Source organism: Theropithecus gelada, chromosome 1 (assembly GCF_003255815.1).
Source record: "Theropithecus gelada isolate Dixy chromosome 1, Tgel_1.0, whole genome shotgun sequence".
NCBI classification, from domain to species: domain Eukaryota; kingdom Metazoa; phylum Chordata; class Mammalia; order Primates; family Cercopithecidae; genus Theropithecus; species Theropithecus gelada.
In genome coordinates, this window is record NC_037668.1 from 191,653,580 (window position 1) to 191,670,209 (window position 16,630).

At 37.7% G+C, this 16,630-nt stretch overlaps 1 protein-coding gene across 1 annotated transcript in view; it reads right to left on the reverse strand.

Moving 5' to 3' along the window:
* The window catches only part of RABGAP1L (RAB GTPase activating protein 1 like), an 802,566-nt gene that overhangs the window by 601,383 nt on the left and 184,553 nt on the right, over positions 1-16,630 (reverse strand). The gene's annotated exons all lie outside the window — the stretch shown is intronic.

Sequence of the window (16,630 nt, forward strand, 5' to 3'; positions counted from 1 at the left end):
AAAAAGGATAAAATAATGCCCTGGAAGAATAACAGGGAGTATACATATCTGTTCTTAGACTTCACAAATGGCTCAGGCAGAACCCATTATCTGTTTGACTTCTTTTGTTCCTTGAGCAGAAGAAAATGACAGAAAGATATTGTTAGTGCTAAGCTTTTTTTTTTTTTTTTTTTGGAGATGAAGTCTGGCTCTATCACCCAGGCTAGAGTGCAGCGGCACCATCTTGGCTCACTGCAACGTTCTGGGTTCAAGCGATTCTCCTGTCTCGGCCTCCAAAGTAGCTGGGACCACAGGGGCCCGCCACCACACCTGGCTAATTTTTTTTATATTTTTAGTAGAGATAAGGTTTCACCATTTTGGCCAGGTGGGCCCCAAACTCCTGACCTCAAATGATCTGCCCACCTCCGCCTCCCAAAGTGCTGGGATTACAGGCGTGAGCCACCACGCCCGGCCTAGTGCTGAACTTTTAACAAGGAATGTGGTTGCAGGAATTAGTCTCAGTTTAAAATGTTGGTGTTTAAAGGCTGTAAATGCATATTTATAAAGTTGTCCGATAGGGCCTTGGAGGAGAAGGTCCAATTTAAAAATCTGAAAATGTGTTTAGTAAATGAAAGTGTAAGAGGAAGTCGTAAGTTGAAGGACAGATAACTGAGATGAAAAACTCAAAACTGAGGTCCTAGGCATACTGTTTGGATTTAGTATATATAGTCTTGAGTCTAGTGTCCACAAATAATTCTTCAAATGATGTTTAGAAGAATTATAATTATTAAAATGAATTCACTACCCTGGATATTTTGATAGTAAAATTTATAGCCATAAAGTGCCAGACTTCTTACTTGAGAAGTTAAAATGTATAAGCTTTAGAGCTTGCTAAATTAAGTAATTTATAGCTCCAAAGACAAAAATATACTGGTATTTGTCACCAAAAAAAATTCAAAATTTATAATAGAGTTACATTGTAACCTTGTTGTTTACCTTTCACTCTGATTTATTGTATGGTATAAATTAAAGTTCAGAGGGCAGAGTAAGATTGCAGAATAGAAGCCTACACGAATCACACTCCCACACCCCCTGGAATACCAAATTTAAACAACCATCTGCACACAGAAAAACACCGTCGTAAGAACCAAACATCAGGTGGGCAATCACAGTGCATGGTTTTAACTTTGTATTACCAAAAGAGGCAATGAGGAAGAATGGAGAGACAGTCCTGAGTTGCTGATACCACCCCACCCATATCCCTCAGTAGCCGCCTGTGGTGCAGAAAGGCAATTTGTGTACTTTGGGGATAAAGAACACAGCAACTGGGGGACTTCACATTGAATTCAGTGCTGCCCTGTCACAGTGGAGGATAGAGCCATCCTAGGTTCAGCTAGCGCCCTCACACAGAGGGAGCATTTGGCCCAGCCCTAGCCAGCAGGGAAACACCCATTGCAACAGATGGAACTTGCTCAGCAAGCCTCAACACTGCAAACTGAAATGCTCTGGGATCCTAGGTAAACTTCACAGGCGTCTAGGACACAAAGACTGCAATTCCTAGGCAACTCCTAGCACTAGGTGTGGCTTAGAGCTAGTGAAATAGGGTGGCATGTGACCCAGAGAGACACCAACTGGCATGGCAAAGGGAGTGCTTATGTCATCACTTCCCCAACCCCAGGCAGTGTCTCCCCAGTCCCAGCAAGAAAGTGTCTCCTACTTTCTGCTTAAGGAGAGGAGAGCAAAGAGTAAAGAGAACTCTGTCTTGCATCTTGGACACCAAGTTACTCACAGTAGAATAAGGTAACCGGCAGAGTCATGAGGCCTCAATTCCAGTACCCAGCTCCTAGACAACTTTTCTAGACACACCCTGGGCCATAAAGGATCCCACTGCCTTGAGGGAAGAACCCAGTCCTGGAAGGATTTATCATCTGCTAACTAAAGAACCCTTGGGCCCTGAACAACCAGCACTCATACCCACAAGTACACCATTGACCCTGGGCTCTGAGACATGCTGGTTTCAGGGGTGACCCAGCACAATCCAAAATAAAATTGGAGATAAAAAAGACATTACAATGGATACTGCAGAAATTCAAAGGATCATTTGTGGCTACTATGAGCAACCATATGCCAATAAATGGTAAAATCTAGAAGAAATGAATAAATTCCTAGACACATACAACCTACCAAGATTGAACCATGAAGAAATCCAAAAGCTGAACAGAACAATAATATGTAACAACATCAAAGTCCTAATAAAGCCTCTAAGTAAAGAATAACTTGAGACTTGATGGCTTCACTGCTGAACTCTACCAAATAATTTAAAGAACTAATTCCAATCCTACTCAAACTGTTTTGAAAGATAGAGGAAGAGGGAATACTTCCAAACTTACTCTAGGAGGCCAGTATTACCCTGATACCAAAACCAAAGACATACCAAAAAAGGAAAACTATAGGCCAATATCAGTGATGTACACTGATCCAAAAATTGGCAACAAAATACAAGCAAACATGAGTTCGACAATACATTAAAAGGATCACTCATCATGACCAAGTGGGATTTATCCCTGGGATGTAAGAATGTTTCAACATATGCAAATAAATCAATGTGATCCATCATATCAACAGAATGAAGTACAAAAACCATATGATCATTTCAATTAACACTGAAAAACCACTCTACAAACGTCATCATTCCTTCATTACAAAAACCCTCAAAAATGGGGATAGAAGAAACATACTTCCATATAATAAAGGTCAAATATGACAGACCCACAGTTAGTATCATACTGAATGGGGAAAAACTGAAAGTCTTTCCTCTAAGATCTAGAACAAGACAAGGATGCCCACTGTCACCACTGTTATCCAACAAAGTACTGAAAGTTCTAGCTAAAGCAGTCACACAAGAGAAAGAAATAAAGGACATTCAACCTAGGAATACAGCTAATTAGGGATGTGAAAGATCTCTTCAAGCAGAACTACAAACCACTGCTAAAAGAAATCAGAGATGGCCGGGCGCGGTGGCTCAAGCCTGTAATCCCAGCACTTTGGGAGGCCGAGGCGGGTGGATCACGAGGTCAGGAGATCGAGACCATCCTGGCTAACATGGTGAAACCCCGTCTCTACTAAAAATACAAAAAACTAGCTGTCCCAGCTACTCGGAGGCTGAGGCAGGAGAATGGCGTAAACACGGGAGGCGGAGCTTGCAGTGAGCCGAGATCGCGAGTGACACAGCGAGACTCAAAAAAAAAAAAAAAAAGAAATCAGAGATGAGCAAAAACAAATGAAAAACATTCCATGCTCATATACAGGAAGAAGTATTGTGAAAATGGCCAAACTGCCCAGTGCAATTTACACATTCAAGGCTATTTCCATTAAACTACCATTGACATTCTTCAGAGAACTAGAAAAAAAATTTTAAAATTCATACGGAACCCCAAAGAAGACTGAATAGCCAAGGCAATCCTAAGCAAAAAGAAACAAAGCTGGAGACATCATGCTATATGACTTCAAACTATACTACAGGTGGAGTATAAGTTAGTTCTGCCTTTGTGGAAGACAGTGTGGCGATTCCTCAAAGACCTAAAGACAGAAATACAATTTAGTACAGCAATCCCATTACTGGGTATACCCAAAGAAATATAATTGTTCTATATTTCTCCAAAAGAAATATAAATTGTTCTATTATAAAGACACATGCACACGTATGTTCACTGCAAAACTATTCACAATAGTAAAGACATGAAATCAACCTAAATGTCCATCAATGATAGACTGGGTAACCAAAACAGCATGACACTGATATAAGAACAGACATATAGAACAATGGAACAGAATAGGGAACCCAGAAATAAGACCGCACATCTACAACTATCTGCAACAAACCTGACAAAAACAAGCAATGAGGAAATGATTCCCTATTCAATAAATGGCACTGGGATAACTGGCTAGCCATATGCAGATGATGAAAACTGGACCCCTTCCTTACACCATGCACAAAAATCAACTCAAGATAGATTAAAGACTTAAATGTAAAACCCAAAACTATAAAAATCCTCAAAGACAACCTCAGCAATACCATTTGAGACATCGGCACAAAGATTTTATGATGAAGATGCCAAAAGCAACTGCAACAAAAGCAAAACGTGACATATGGTATCTAATTTAACTAAAGAGCTTCCGGCACAGAAAAGAGAACAATAACAACAAAACACTATCAACAGACTAAACAGACAACCTACAGAATGAGAGACCATTTTTGCAATTTATGCATCTGACAAAAGCCTAATATCTAGCATCTATAAGGAACTTAAACAAATTTACAAGAGAAAAACAACCCCATTAAAAAGTGGGCAAAGGACATGAACAAACATCTCCCAAAAAAAGACATACATGGGGCCAACAATCAATGAAAAGACCTCAACAACACTGATCATTAGAGAAAAGCAAATCAAAACCACAATGAGATACCATTTCATACCAGTCAGAATGGCTATTACTAAAAAGTCAAAAATAACACATGCTGGAGAGGCTGTAGAGAAAAAGAAATGCTTATACACTGTTGGTGGAGTATAAGTTAGTTCTGCCTTTGTGGAAGACAGTGTGGCGATTCCTCAAAGACCTAAAGACAGAAATACAATTTAGTCCAGCAATCCCATTACTGGGTATACCCAAAGAAATATAATTGTTCTATATTTCTCCAAAAGAAATATAAATTGTTCTATTATAAAGACACATGCACACGTATGTTCACTGCAAAACTATTCACAATAGTAAAGACATGAAATCAACCTAAATGTCCATCAATGATAGACTGGGTAAAGAAAATGTGGCACATATACACAATGGAATACTACATAGCCATAAAAAAAATGAGATCATGTCCTTTGCAGGGACATGGATGGAGCTGGAAACCATCATCCTTAGCAAACTAACACAGGAACAGAAAACTGAATAGTGCATGTTCTCACTTATAAGTGGGAGCTGAATGATGAGAACACATGGGCACTTAGAGGGGAACAATACACACTGGGGCCTATCAGATGGTTGAGGGTGAGAGAAGGCAGAGGATCAGGAAAAGTAATTAATGGGTACTAGGCTTAATACCTGGATGATTAAATAATCTGTACAACAAACCCCCATGACACACATTTATCTATGTAACAATCTGCATATGTACCACAGAACTTAAAAGTATTTTTTAAAAGGTAGAAATAAAGGGCATCATACCGAAAAGGAAGAAGTCACATGAAACTTGCTTGCAGATGATACCATCTTATATTTGGAAAAAACTTAATTCTCCACTAACAAAACCACTAGAACTGATAAATTCAATGAAGTTTCAGGATACAAAATATACATACAAAAATCACTAGCATTTCTATATGCCAACAGTGAACAATTCAAAAAGGAAATCAAAAAAGTAATCCCATTTACAATAGCTACAAATAAAATTAAATACCTATAAATTAACTTAACCAAAGAAGTAAAAGATCTCCATAATAAAAACTATAAAATGCTGATGAAAAAACTGAAGAAGACACCAAAAAAATGCAAAGATATTCCATGTTCATGGATTGGAAGAATCAATATTATTTAAATGTCCAGACTACCCAAAGCAATCTACACATTTAATGTAATCCGTATCAAAATACCAATGACATTCTTCACAGAAATAGAAAAAACATCCTAAAATTTATATGAAATCACAATAGACTCAGAATAGTCGAAGTTATTCTGAGCAAAAAGAACAAAACTGGAGCAATCACATTACTGACTTCAAATTATACCACAGAGCTACAGTAACCAAAACAGCATGGGACTGGCATGAAAAAAGACATAGAGACCAATGGAATAGAAGAGAAAACACAGAAACTAAGTCCATGCATCTACAGTGAACTCTCTTTTGACAAAGATGCCAAGAATATACATTTGAGAAAGGATAGTCTCTTCAATAAATGGTGCCAGGAAAACTGAATATCCATAGGCAGAGGGATGAAACTAGGTCCCTAACTCTTGTCATATACAAAAACCAAATCAAAATAGATTAAAGACTTAAATCTAAGACCTAAACCTAGAAAGCTACTGCAAGAAAACATTGGGGAAACTCTCGAGAACATCAATCTGGGCAAAAATTTCTTAAGTAATATCCCACAAGCACAGGCAACCAAAGCAAACATGAACAAATGAGATCATATCAAGTTAAAAAGTTTCTGCACAGCAAAGGATACAATCAACATAGTGAAGAGACAACCCACAGAATGGGAGAAAATATTTGCAAACTACCCATCTGACAATGGATTAATAACCAGAATATATAAGGAGCTAAAACAACTCTATAGAAAAGAATTTAAAAATCCAATTTAAAAATGGACAAAAGATTTGAATAGACAGTTCTCAAAAGACATACAGATGGCAAAGAGGCATATGAAAAGGTGCTCAACATCATTGATCGTCAGGAAAATGCAAATCAAAACTACAATGAGCTATCATCTCACCCCAGTTAAAATAGCTTATATCCAAAAGTCATGCAATAGCAAATATAGGTGAGGATGTGCAGAAAGGGGAATTTTTGTACACTGTTGGTGGGAATGTAAATTAGTACAGCCACTACAGAGAACCGTTTGGAGTTTCCTCAAAAAAACAAAAATAGAGCTACCATATGATCCAGCAATCCCACTGCTGGGTATACACCCACAAGAAAGGAAATGAGTATATTAAAGAGATATCTGCACTCCCATGTTTATTGCAGCACCACTCACAACCGCCAAGATTTGGAAGCAACCTAAGGTGCTTTATCCATTCATCAACAGATGAATGGATAAAGAAAATGTGGTATATGTACACAACAGAATACTATTCAGTCACAGAAAAGAATGAGAGTCTATCATTTGCAACAACATGATTGGATCTGGAGGTCATTTTGTTAAGTGAATAAGCCAGGAACAGAAAGACAAACATCAAATGTACTCACTTATCTAGAGGAGTTAAAAATTTAAACAACTGAACTCAGGGAGATAGAGAATAGAAGGATGGTTACCAAAAGATGGGAAAGATAGTAGGGGGATAGGGTGGAGGTAGGGATAATTAATGGGTTAAAAAAATAAGGTTAGAAATAATGAATAGAGGCCAGGCATGGTGGCTCACGCCTGTAATCCCAGCACTTTGGGAGGCTGAGGTGGGCGGATCACCTGAGGTCAGGAGTTCGAGAACAGCCTGACCAACATGGAGAAACCCTGTCTCTACTAAAAATACAAAATTAGTCAGGCGTGGTGGTGCATGCCTGTAATCCCAGCTACTCAAGAGGCTGAGGCAGGAGGATCACTTGAACCTTGGAGGCAGAGGTTGCAGTGAGCCGAGATCGCACCACTGCACTCCAGCCTGGGCAACAAGAATGAAACTCTGTGTCAAAAAAAAAAAAAAAAGAAAGAAAGAAATAATGAATAAAATTAGTAGTTAATAATACAATAGGGAGACTATAATCAATAATAATTGTACATTTTAAAATAACTAAAAGAGTATACTAGGATTGTTTTAACACAAAGGATGTTTCAGAGAATAGATACACAATTTTCCATGATGTCATTATTATTCTACACAAGGCTGTACCAAAACAGCTCATGTATCACATAACTATATACAGCTACTATATATCCACAATCTTTCTTTGAGACTGAGTCTCCCTCTGTTGCCCAGGCTGGAGTGCACTGGTGCGATCTCAGTTCAATGCAAGCTCCACCTCCTGGGTTCATGCCATTTTCCTGCCTCAGCCTCCAGAGTAGCTGGTACTACAGGCACCCACCACCACACCCAGCTTATTTTTCATATTTTTTTAGTAGAGACAGCATATTTCTGTGTTAGCCGGGATGGTCTCGATCTCCTGACTTTGTGATCTGCCTGCCTTGGCCTCCCAAAGTGCTGGGATTACAGGTGTGAGCCACCATGCCCGGCCATCCACAAAATTTTTTTAAAAAAATAAACAAAATGAATAAAAAAGGTAAATATCAAAGTCCAATATTAAGACAGGAGATGAAAACTGTTAAAAATCAAGAATTTATGGGGAGAAAAGAGTTCCTCTCTCCACCTCTGATAGGATGGAAGGAGTTAGTCTGTTGTGTCAAGATACTGCTAAAAGTCATCAGATGTTATATACTGTAAATTACGGTATAATGCCAAATACACCAAAATACCACAGCTACAAGTTGTATGTTTGGTCATTTTGAAGCTTGGCATATTAGTTTACTATAATGTTAAAAACATCTAAGCAACCGTTAGTTTCTCTAGAGCATATTATTAGTGTTGACTTTTCCTGCAAAACAAAACATTATCATTCTTATTTTCATAAATAATGTAACTTTTATGACTATACAGATCTTTTTGAAAAACTGTAAGAAACTATGCCAAACTATTACTAGCAATTATGTTTCAGTACCTCCAACAGTATCTTACCACATAGCAAGCACGAAATATTTAGGGAATACTTCGTTTATTTCTGAGTTTTATATTTCTGAAATATTCTAATCTCTTATAAGTATGCATAATGATAAGGATGGCAAAAAAAATTTAACTTTTGAACAATTCCTATTGCTATATGAAACAAAAACCTATTATTATAAACTCCAACAATGAGCTATAAAATCTCACTGTTAACAACAATTACTGTCTTCCTGACAAGCTCCCAAATTATTTTCCACTACAAAAGGATATTAGAAGTATAAAAACCTAGATTATCAGAGGAGAACCACAGGAAAATAAAAGATAATAAGCACAATTTGAAGTAAAACCAGATCCCTGATGAACAAGTAAGGGAGAGGCAACAGCAAATCAGGGGCCAAACAGTTGGATGGAAAAACAGTTCTTGGCCAGCGAGGCTAGGAACCCCAGGCTCTTATTAAATGTCTTCCTTTTTTATCTATATTCCATTCACTGCTCTAAATTTTAAAGGCATTAACCCATTTAATCCTCTAAAAACCTAATGAGGTAGTCACTATTAGTTTGCCCATTTTAAAAACGAGAAAATTGAGGCAGAGAGAGGTTAAGTAACTTGCCTAAGGTTATCCTGCTAATAAATGATAAAAGGTTAGAATTCAACCTGTGTTTGAATCCATAGTCAAATACTATCTTCCCTTATAATTTTTCCCACCATGTTTTGTAGAGGAGGCTGTATCTGGCATTCAGCAGATATCAGTCTGTGTGCCAAGTGTCAATATGCAGTAAAGGTTGGGCAATCGTGCCAAAAACAAAAAAGCTAGGCACATTAAAGGAACATGCCCAAGAAACAGTAAATTGGGGGAAGATTTAATTGAGAGACTTCAAGGGGTAAAACTCCCTTGATGCCCAGAAAGAACAAAAATGAAATGAATATCCCAGTCACATCAAGCATATGACCCAGATCTATCTTCCTCTCTGAAGAAACCAATAATCATGAGTGTTTTAAACACTTTGGCAGCCTGCCAGAGAGGAATAAAGGAGCTGAAGAAAAGTAAATTAAATTTCCTACTGTAGTAGATAAGACAAGTTTCTAGATAGGATGAATAAGCTAAAAAGGAAATAAGAATGAAAAAGACACTGGAGACCAAAGTACAGTAAAAGACACACTGAGAAGGCTTACAAGTAGAACATGACGAAGAAGAAAACAGAAGGAACAATGCAACAGTGCAGATATGTAAAGGGGTAATTGAAGGTTTTGAAAAAGCAACTGTATCCCATTACACATACAAAAAAATAGGGAGGACAAATAATAGAAAGAAGCTTAGCCAAATCCTACTTTTCCATCATAATTCAGGTTAGGGGTTACCCTCTTCTGGCTGGGTTAAATATTGCCCCCTTTAGGCCTATACCATCATAACACTTAGCACGTCATATTATAATTATCCATTTTCCTCCACATTTTCTCCCATACTATGAGTTTTGTGATAGTAGTGGCCACTTTTATTTCTATATTTGCAGTGCTAGATTAGTACTTGCCCATAAGAGTATTCAAAATTTCCTCAATGAGTGAACGGAGAGGACAAAGGAAAATCCATTAAAACTAGGAAAAATATATGCCTTGGAAATAAATGAACTTTAGCATATAGGCATTTGTGTGCAGACATGGGTAAAAGGCAACTAGGTTCATTCAGTCTGTTAAAGTATACCCTATCCAACAGACAAAATGGACTCTCTGTGGCTAATTGAGATGCTCAAAGTTAAGACAGAACCAGGCGGCCATCCTGGGTGAGGGAGCAGTCATGTACTCTGTGTTCTCAGAAAGATGTAAAAGTGTCACAGGCCCTCCCTTTCTACAATCAAGCCAAACCAGTTCCTGATGTCTGTGCCAAGATAAATAACCAAAAACCCTACACCACCCGCCAGTCATTTGAAAGAAACATCTGACAGAGATCTCTGGTTTAGGGCTTGGAAACCAACCAATCAGGACTCATCTGCCCCAGCCAATCAGGGCTCAGCTGTATCAATGAATCAGAACTCCACTGTGCCAACTATTGGGAACTACATGAATTTAAATCTTTCATTTGCATAAATGGACCTGATTGGGAATTTAGGAAGTGTATTTTTCTATAAAATCCAAACCTTCTCTTTGTTCTCTGAAATGCATTCTTCATTTTACGCTGACGGCTATGTTTCCCTGGTTTGCAAACTGTTGACTGGGAAAAAAGTCTCTTTTCCCCAAATTCCTTTTTAGAGAATTTTGTTCACAAGTCATTCATAACGCATAGGTCCCAAAGTCAAATGGCCTAGATTTGAAGCCCAGTTCCAACATTTATTAGTTGTGATACGGGTCAAGGTATTTAACCTCTCTGTGCTTCAGCTGTCTGTATCTAATAACAGTACTCATCTTAGAGAGTAGTTGTAAGAAATAAGCAAGTTACTATATGTGAAACATGTTATTAGGGTGCCTGGCAAAGGGCAAGAGCTCTATAAGTGTAAGCTATCACAAGCCATTACCATTTAACAAACATGAATGCCTACTGGCACAGGTTTGAGGAATATATGAGAGGAAAGTGGAGGTATTAAATGTATACTCTTCTTTACCCAACTCAGGAAATAAAGAAAGATGAGAGACAGGTTTATATAGCTAAAGAGAACTGCACAGTCAATGCAAGCCTTATGCTCCCTTTATCAACTCCCATTTCCTGGAAAACTGGCCAGTCCTTCCTTTTTGCTATGTAGACTTCTACTATAACACATATAAAACTTTCATGAAAACATGTTTGGTTTTATTTACTCGTGTGTTTAATATCTACAATATTCATGTTTACATGTATTTTCTCTTTCCTAGAATCCAGGCTCTTTGAGTGCTGGGACTGTATCTTATTTGTCGTTATATAGTAGCTTTTAGCACATGACACTGGAATGTGAAATAAAGAATTTTTTTGTTAGTGCTTTATTTTTAGAATATATTCACATGCTTAGGGTAAGGAAAAACAATAGAGAGACAAAGACGAGGAACTGTGTACATTCCTTAAAAATATGAAAGTGCCCAGATTTGGGGACGTGACTGATCAGGAGAGCACTTTATCTTTTGACTGGGACTTTGGGAAACTAAGAAGATGTTAAGAAAGGAAGTTAAGAAAATTCATACCTAGCAGTCCCAACTTCCTCTATAAATTTTAACATTAGAAGAGATCTCTGAGAGACTATGCTTAACTTAGGGAGTAGAATTTGGTGAAGTCTCCTTTAATATGCCTAACTTCAACTCCTTTTCATGAATGTTTTCCTCATCTATTGCGGTTTACTGTTTTCCTTCAAAAAGCAGTACTACACAGCGTATACAAGATGTCATCAGACCCATACAGTAGGACTACCACTTTCTTCAATCTAAACATGTGTTGAATGGAAATAGCAGTCTCAATCACATAGTGTTGTAAAAATTAAATGAAAATATATATGAAGTGCTAAACATAATACCTGACACACAGTAGTACCCAAGTGTTAGCTATCATTCTTTGAATTAATATTATTGTTATTGAGTCTTCTGCTTTATGTCTGTCACTTCAAAGGTAACTAAAAACACATTCCCAGTTTGTTTTATCTCTTATTATCCACTGATTTTTAACATGTAGAGATCAGTAGCTAACTGTGCAACACCAAAATAAGATACAATAGATGTAAATTTTTAGATCAAACAAAATAAATATGTATGATACTTCAATCAAAATAATTTCAGGGCTGTTTCTCTTAATTTTGGTCACTCCCGGCTTTGAAAAAAAATTGTGTTTCTATTACCAATGCTTTTCATCCTAATAATAAAAGGAAATTTTCAGAATCAGTATTAATTGACATTATAAAAGAAATATCTATACACACAATTCTTTTTTGTTTTCAAATAAAGTTAAAAATAAATCACAAAATTGGGGCAAAAATACACAAAATCTCATTTTTTTCTTTTCTTTTTTTAACCAGAGAATTACTTTAAAAGCTACCAAGTAGAACACAAATAAAATGTAATTGAGGGTCTTCAGAGATTTTTCTCTTAATTTTACTGTTTTTAGTAAATAAATCCTTGCTTAAAATAATATAGGCAACAATAGGTTCTATAAACTTTCCTCTAACCACAACAAGGGAAAAAAACCCAAAATCTTATTAATCATGCAAGCCTGTAGGAAGCAGCACAGATCAGAAAAGGTAATAATCATACTTGTCTAACTAGAATAATATAAAAGTGATCTATTTTCATTACCTCCATGTAAATTAGGTCATTTTGGACTGTGAAAGACTAAAACCACGTGTATGATCTTAAATGCAATATAATCTCTCGTTTCTCAAATGACAGAATCAGAATACTATACTTGTTCTATAGAAAAGCTGACATACAAATGTAAGCCATTAAAGCTAACACAAATCATCTTTAATTTCTTAAATATTATAACATTTCCCACTGTCAAAAGCAGGGTGATTTATTATAGAGAGAAGTTTCAAGGTAGAAAAGACTACAACTCAAATGATTTCTTTCCCAACTTGAGCATCATCACTGTCATTCTGAATCTAGTAACAAGTGTTTAATTAAAAATCCCTGCAGCTGCTAAGCATAAGTGATTAATAAAAACATATCATTAATCATTGAAGCCCGTCAAAAATACTCGAGACCTAGGGCAGTCAACACATCTTATCTGAAGAACAGTTAACAATATTAAGGAAAATGCTTTCTTAATCACAGGGTAGCATGTGGTTATCATTCAATAACTGAGGAATGTCTACTTGAATTTATTATCTATGACTCTTTTTTCAAAGTAAATTGAGAGGTAGCAAAGGAGAGAAGCACTGCAGGTGATAGGAAAGGATACATAAATAGCTACAGAAAGGATTAGTTTTAAACATACATTCAAAGAAAGGCTTTTTATAAGGCAGGCAATCAATTACAATAAAAAAATTAAGCAAGTGTTGGAGGTAATAGAAGCAAAGCTTCCTTTGAGCTGGAGCTGCAAGGTAAAAATTAATTAATAAAAATTAAATTGAATTAAAAGAAAGAAGCAAAGTGGTGGAAGAAAAGAAAGAACCCATCAAGGTAGCTCAAACTTAACTAATGGATGAAAAGGAAGCTTGCTAACATCTGTTAGATGTTAGATGTTAGAGCCCATCTCTAACTGGGCAGATCACTGTCTTCAATCAAGCATGGAATTCTAAAAGGGAAAATACAAAGCATTAATAAAAGAGAAAAGTCCACAATACTAGCCAAAACAACAACATGAAATCAGATAGTCAAGGAAGTAACAATGAGACCAGGTTTATATCTGCATTCAGATTTTTGTATAATCCCCTCCTAAAGTCTATTTGTACCGCTGAAAAGAACCAAACTGAGTCACTGAGCAAATTCGAATACCAGACATGGTAAAGACAGAGTAGCTATCAAGGAAAGAGGCACTGGAGTGAGGAAAAAAGACAGTCTTGAATTCCTACACCATCACTCCCTCATCCCTGGACGGTGCCTGTGTGTTTCAGAGACAGGATCCGTGTACTTGGGGGAGACAGAGCACAGTGATTGTAAAACTTTGCATTGGAACTCACTGCTGCCCTATCACGGCGGAGAGTAACACAGGACAAAATTCAGCCCATGCCGAAGGAGGAAGCATTTAGACCAGCCCTAGCAAGAGGGAATCCCAGCAGTCAGTGAGTTCCAGGTAGCCCCACCACCACAGGCTAAAGCACTCTGGGCTCCTAAATAAACTTGAAAAGCACTCTAGGCCACAAGGACTGTAATTCCTGGAAAGTCCTGGTGCCGTGCTGGGCTTGGAGCAAGGGAACATGAGGTGCATGTGACGTAGACAGACACTAGCTAGGGCAGCCAAGGGAGTGCTTATGTCACCATTCCTGTAATTCTAGGCAGCGCAGCTTGCAGCTTTGGTGGATACTCCTTCCAATTTGAGGAAATAAGAGGAGAGAGTAAAGAGGACTTTGTCCTGGAACTTAAATGCCAGCTGAGCAATAGTAAAATAAAGCACCAAGCAGAGTCCTGAAGCCCCCATTCCAGGCCGTCACTCTCAGATAACATTTTGCAACACACTCTAGGTCAAAAGGGAAAAGGGAATCCACTCTTTGTAGGATTCATCACCTGCTAAATGAAGAGCACTTGGGTCTAAAATAAACATCCGCAGTAGCCAGGCAATAGAGCCACAGGCCATGGACAAGACCTTGTACAATGCTGGCTTCAGGTCTGATAAAGGACAGTCCCAAAGGTGGTGGCCACAGAAATGGTTGTGTCACCCCTCCCCAAACACCAGGTAGCTCAGTACACAGACAGAGACTCTCTTTGGAGAAGAGTAAGGGAAGAGAACAAGAGTCTCTCTGCCTACTAAAGCAGAGAATTTTCCTGGATCTCACCCAAGACCACCAAAGAGGTACCTCTAAAATGCTGCAAGGATCATTAGATGGCTTGAGGTGCCCTCTTATGCAGATCAGTGACCAAAGACTTAACTCACAACACTCAATTCATTGAATACGTGGAAAGCCTTCCCAGGAAGAACTGGTACAAATAAATCCAAACTTGAAGACTACAATAAATACCTAACTTTTCAATGCTCAGACACCCAACAAACATCATAAGCATTAAGATCATCCAGGAAATCATCAACTCCCAAATGAACTAAATGAAGCACTAGTGATCAATCCAAAAGTAACAGAGATATGTGACCTTTCAAACAGAGAATTCAAAATAGCTGCTCTGAGAAAGTTCAAAGAAATTCAAGACAACACAGAGAAAGAATTCAGAATCGTTATCATATAAATTTAACAGAGATTGAAATGATTTTTTTTAAAATCAAGCAAAAATTCTGGAGCTGAAAAATTCAACTGACATACTGAAGAATGAAGCCTAGTCTTTCAACACCAGAACTGATCAAGCAGGAGAAAGAATTAGTCACCTTGAAGACAGGCTATTTGAAAACACACAATTAGAAGAGATAAAAGAAAGAAAGAATAAAAAAGAATGCACCGTAACTACAAAGTCTAGAAAATAGCTTCAAGAGGGCAAATTTAAGAATAATTATCCTTAAAGAGGAGGCAGAGAGAGAGAGAGATCAGTTGCAGAATGTGTATTCAAAGGGATAATAACACAGAACTTCCCAGCCAGGCGTGGTGGCTCATGCCTGTAATTCCAGCACTTTGGGAGGCCGAGGCGGGCGGATCACGAGGTCAGGAGATCGAGACCATCCTGGGTAACACGGTGAAACCCCGTAACTACTGAAAAAACAAAAACAAAAAAATTAGCCGGGCATGGTGGCGGGCACCTGTAGTCCCAGCTACTCGGGAGGCTGAGGCAGGAGAATGGCATGAACCCAGGAGGTAGAGCTTGCAGTGAGCCGAGATCGTGCCACTGCACTTCAGCCTGGGCGACAGAGCAAGACTCCATCTCAAAAAAAAAAAAAAAAACCACCAAGAACTTCCCAAACCTAGAGAAAGATATCAATATTCAAGTACAAAAAGGTTACAGAACACCAAGCAGATTTAACCCAAAGAAGACAACATTAAGGTTGTTTTGTAACACGCAAAGGTCGAGACTGTATAACACCCAGAGGTCAATCTAATACCCAAAGGTCAAGAATAAAGAAAAGATCCTAAATGCAGCAGGAGCAAAGAAACAAATACAATGGAGCTGCAATATGTATGGCAGTAGACTTCTCAGTGGAAACCTTACAGGCCAGGAGAGAGTGCCATGACATTTTAAGGTGCTGAAGGTAAAAAAAAAAAAAATCTTAGAATAGTATATTCAGTGAAAATAGCCTTCCAACATGAAGCAGAAATAAAATCTTACACAAATCAACAAAAACTGAGAGATTTTTGTCAACACCAGACCTGTCCTACAAGAAATGCTAAAGGGAGTTCTTCAACCTGAAGGAAAAGGACATTAATGAACAATAAGAAATTATCTGAGGATACAAAACTCACTGGTAATAGTAAGTACACAAACACAGAAAATGACAACACTATAATTGTGCTTTTTAAACTAGTGAACTACTCATATTTTGGGTAGAAAGATGAAAAGAACCTGTTAAAAAATAACTACAACATTTCAAGACTTAGACCTAAGATAATAAGGTATAAATAGAAACAACAAAAAGTTTAAAAGAGGGGCAAATGAAGGTAAAGTGTGGATTTTTTATTAGTTTTCTTTTTGCTTGTTTGTTACTAGGTTAGTGCAAAAGTAATCAGTTTTTGCTAT